This window comes from Triticum aestivum, chromosome 5D (assembly GCF_018294505.1).
Source record: "Triticum aestivum cultivar Chinese Spring chromosome 5D, IWGSC CS RefSeq v2.1, whole genome shotgun sequence".
In the NCBI taxonomy this organism is placed as follows: domain Eukaryota; kingdom Viridiplantae; phylum Streptophyta; class Magnoliopsida; order Poales; family Poaceae; genus Triticum; species Triticum aestivum.
Genome location: NC_057808.1, coordinates 152,847,151 through 152,852,391, shown reverse-complemented (window position 1 = coordinate 152,852,391; position 5,241 = coordinate 152,847,151).

The following is a 5,241-nucleotide window of genomic DNA, read 5'->3' as shown; positions in this document are numbered from 1 at the left end:
GTAGCTAGGATCTTAGTGGACAAGGTTGCTGGGTCAGAGGATCAAGTACACAGTGCAACCTAAAATTCATGTCAAAACTGACTGTGCACACCAAGTGTTCGATAGAAAGCTAGGTGCATCTAGGCAACTCTTGGAGTGGCCAAAAACTCCAGGTCAGGGTCTCCCTGGATGTAGGTGATGATGGCAAGATCATACGGGCAAAACCAGAAACTTGCTAGTGCAAGTTTTGCAAAACCTCAGTTTTGGACAGAAAGAAAAAAGGTCTCATTGCATGCACTTATGTAACACCCCGCATGTAACATGCCATATTTGTAACTCCGACTCTTGCCATTTCCGGCTATGTGTTTTGTTTTCCTCCGTTGTCGGGTTTTGTCTTTCGTTTTGTATTTTGTCTTGTCTTGCATTTTCATATCATATCATCATGTGCATTGCATTCGCATACGTGTTCGTCTCATGCATCCGAGCATTTTTCCCGTTGTCCGTTTTCCAATCCGGCGCTCCTATCTCCTCCGGTGCACCCCTCTAGCTTTCTTTCGTGTGCGTGTGTCAAACTTTCTCGGAATGGACCGAGGCTTGTCAAGTGGTCTTAATATACCACTCGGAGACTACCGGTCAAGTTTCGTTCCATTCGGAGGTCGTTTGGTACTCCAACGGTTAACCGGGCCTCCGCAATGTCCATTTGAGTATCCAGCAAAAACCCCCTCCAAAACCAGCCCAAAGCCCACCAAACTCTCTTCCATGCTCTAGGTCGTTCGATCACGATCGTGTGGGCGAAAACCGCACCTCATTTGGAGTCTCCTAGCTCCCTCTACCTATAAATGAGTGGACATCCCGAAAAACGAAATCTCAGACGAAACCCTAACCCTCTCCCTCCGCGCCGCGCCGGACGCGTCCGTCCGCGCCGGACACGTCCGCCGCCGCGTCCCGGCGAATCCGCCGTCGACACGTCACCATCTCTCTCTCTCTCCTCCCGCCGGCCCGCCGGGCCCGCGCGCCGGCCCTCCGGCCCGCCTCCTCCCGCCGCCGCCGCCTCGGGCCCCGCCTCCGCGCCCGCGCCTCCCGTCGGCCGCCGCCGCCTCCGCCGCCGCAGCGCGCCGCCGCGGTCCCCCGCCGGCCGGCCCAGCCGCCCGCCGCCGCCCGCCGCCGGCCTCCCCTCCGGCCCCGGCGCCGCCCGCCGCCGCCGCCCTCCGGGCCCTCCTCCACCGCCGGCGACCGCCACCGCCGGTCCCTGCCCCGCCGCCGTCGGGCTCGGGCTCGAGCTCGGGAGCCGGCCCAGATCCGATCGAGGGTACTGCCCCGTTGACTTTCTCTCGCCCTAATATTTTCTAAGTCCCAGATTTTTCTCAGCATATGCTCCTGTTCCCGATGCGATAACTTTGTGCATGTAGCTCCGATTCGCGTGTACAATATGTCAAATTGTTCGTCTCGTGATGCTCTTCATTTTGTTCAATTGCACCATTTTCATTAGAGGTCATCTTGATACCCAAATCTTCGTTGGAAGAGGGCTAGTTGCTGTTAATCTCTGGTTCTTATCAGAACTTGGAGATTTGTCATTTTTGTATCATTTAATCTGTGCATCTTATGAGCATGAGCTCTACATGTGTTTTGAAGTATGCCATGCCATCTTTCCAGTGGTATAGTCCATGTATTTTTGTGATCTTTGTGATGACTAGCACAAGCATGCAAAGTAGGCCCCGTAATATTTCTGATTTCAGGGACTTAGTGATTTCTCTAAGTCCTTGTCTGTTGTAATTTTGTTGCCATGTAAACTTGATGATAGAGGGAGATCCATGCATATTTTGGAGATGTTCAGTAAGGATGTTTTGTAGCTATAGTTGTAATTGATCCATTCCTGCAATTGTTTGCAATTTTAGAGTACCATAGCATGACTCAATCTTGCTCTACTTTTGCTATAAAATATTTCTGGCAGATTCTTAACATGACATGCATTTTTGCCAAGCTTATTGTAGTTGATCCATACATGCCATGTAATTGTTCTTGCCGTGGATAGCTTCTTAAACATGCCATCTTGCTGTAGGTATGCTTGGTTTGTCATGCATTGCTCTGTAGTGAGTGCATCAAGCTCACAAAGAGGCCTACATATTAACATTTCTGCCATGCTCTGTTTTCTGCTAAGTCTGAAACCTGATAACGAAACTTGCTATGTTTACATGCTTGCCATCATATCCTCTGGTCCTTTTTGGCTTATGGTCAGTAAGGGACTTTTGTCATGTGCATTTAGTATAACACTACCATGCCTTGTTTTGCTATGTTAAGTTTCTGTAGCATATTGATTTCGTGCTCTGAACATTGCTACCTGATGCTGATTTCTGCCATGTCCAGTTTTTCACTAAGTCTGTGAACCTGTAATCTTTTGCACTTTTGCCATGCTTGTTTGAGCTGGATATGTTGTGAACTAGCAGTAGCTCAGTGTTCATCTTTTGTCAAGCATCTCCTGTAGATTACTTCCATGTGCTTTTTTTGCTACGTTGGGATGCTGTAGTATTGTTACTTGTTGTATTTTAAGTGCTATCTTGCTGTTTATCGCAGATTCGTGTCATTCTTGTTTTGCTTGTCATTTGCAAACCGTGCATCCGATTCCGGTGATCTTTATATCGATTTCGACCGAAATCATCTCATCTTTCCAGTGGCATGCTTGGTTTGCCAAGTTACTGCCATGTTCATCATTTCCCTTCCGGAGCACGCATATGCATCGCATATCATATCTTGCATATCACACATGTTTTGCATCATGTTGCTTGCGCATATCTCGTTGTTGATTGTGGTTCCGTTTGTTTGTGTTCTTGTTTTGGGTAGAGCCGGGAGACGAGTTCGTGAACGAGGAACCTGTCGAGTACGCTTACGAGGATCAAGCTTTCGACAACTCTGAGAATCTTGCAGGCAAGATGACCACCCCTCGAAATCACTTCTATCTTTGCTATGCTAGTTGTTTCGCTCTATTGCCATGCTCGCTACCTATCTCTTGCTATATCATGTCTCCTATTTCAGCCATGTCAGCCCCTAACCATCCTTTCCTAGCAAACCGTTGTTTGGCTATGTTACCGCTTTTGCTCAGCCCCTCTTATAGCGTTGCTAGTTGCAGGTGAAGTTGAAGTTTGTTCCATGTCGGAACATGGATATGTTGGGATATCACAATATCTCTTATTTAATTAATGCATCTATATATTTTGGTAAAGGGTGGAAGGCTCGGCCTTATGCCTGGTGTTTTGTTCCACTCTTGCCGCCCTAGTTACTGTTATACCGGGATTATGTTCCTTGAGTTTGCGTTCCTTACACGGTCGGGTGATTTATGGGACCCCCTTGACAGTTCGCCTTGAATAAAACTCCTCCAGCATGGCCCAACCTTGGTTTTACCAGTTGCTACCTAAGCCTTTTCCCCCGGGTTTTCGCGAGCCCGAGGGTCATCTTATTTCAACCCCCCCCGGGCCAGTGCTCCTTCGAGTGTTGGTCCGAACCGAGCAGCCTGCGGGGCCACCTCGGGGAAACTCGAGGTCTGGTTTTACTCGTAGCTTGACTTATCCGGTGTGCCCTGAGAACGAGATATGTGCAGCTCCTATCGGGATTTGTCGGCACATTCGGGCGGCTTTGCTGGTCTTGTTTTACCATTGTCGAGATGTCTTGTAAACCGGGATTCCGAGACTGATCGGGTCTTTCCGGGAGAAGGTTTATCCTTCGTTGACCGTGAGAGCTTGTGATGGGCTAAGTTGGGACACCCCTGCAGGGTAATATCTTTCGAAAGCCGTGCCCGCGGTTATGAGGCAGATGGGAATTTGTTAATGTCCGGTTTTAGATAACTTGTCACTTGACCCAATTAAAATACACCAAGTGCGTGTGTAGCCGTGATGGTCTCTTCTCGGCGGAGTCCGGGAAGTGAACACGGTCTGTGTTATGTTTGACGTAAGTAGGTGTTCAGGACCTCTTCTTGGTCATTGCCAGATGACGCTCGTTCCATTGCTTCTCTTCTCGCTCTCATTTGCGCAAGTTAGCCACCATATATGTTTTTTGCCGCTGCAGCTCCACCTCTTTGCACCTCTTGTCCTACAAGCTTAAATAGACTTGATCTCGCGGGTGTGAGATTGCTGAGTCCCCGTGACTCACAGATACTTCCAACACCAGTTGCAGGTGCCGACGATGCCAGTGCAGACGATGGCGTCGATCTCAAGTGGGAGTTCGACGAGGAACGTGGTCGTTACTATGTGTCTTTTCCTGATGATCAGTAGTGGAGCCCAGTTGGGACGATCGGGGATCTAGCATTTGGGGTTGTCTTATTTTCATCTGGATTTTGACCGTAGTCGGTCTATATGTTTGTATTTTGGATGCTGTATGATGATATTTATGTATTGTGTGAAGTGGCGATTGTAAGCCAACTCTTTATCCCATTCTTGTTCATTACATGGGATTGTGTGAAGATGACCCTTCTTGCGACAAAACCACTATGCGGTTATGCCTCTAAATCGTGCCTCGACACGTGGGAGATATAGCCGCATCGTGGGCGTGACAAGTTGGTAATCAGAGCCATCCCCGACTTAGGAGCCCCCTGCTTGATCGAATCGCTGGCGTTGTTGAGTCTAGAATAAAAATGTTTTGAGTCTTAGGATTATATATATCGGAGAGTAGGATTCTTTTACTCCTCAGTCCCTTCGTCGCTCTGGTGAGGTCTCCTGACGTAGAAGTTTTGACTACTCTCTCCTCAAATTTCACTAAAAAATTTTTTTAGGATCACGCGGGTATCTTGGAATTGTTCCGATCGATTTGTGATGAGAACATTGTTCTTGGTGCCTCCTGTCATTTAGGGGTTGTGGCAGTGTCCCGGGGAGTTGAGCTCCGAGGTGTTGTCGTCACAATTTTATCGTTGCAGTTCTGGAATACCTGAGTTTCGCCGACATCGAAATCTCCTTTATGCAGTTGTTGGTGAGATCACCTCGACGCCACCCAGTACTGGGGCGGGAGTTCGGGAGTATTGCCATAACTTGTATAACGGATGTTTTTCGAAGGTTGAGGTAAACGATTTCCGAAGGTTTCTTGGTTATGTGTTGACGGATGGATACAGCTGGATCTAGGGATTGTTAGTTTGGGTGATATATATTTGTGTCCCCTGTATCCCCTACACCAGATTGCATAACCAGAAAGTTTCGGGAGTTTATAAGTGGGAATTCAAGTAGCCTTAGGATTTCTTTCCGACAGACGCATGATATGAGATTGGGGTTCGACGTCTAGTGG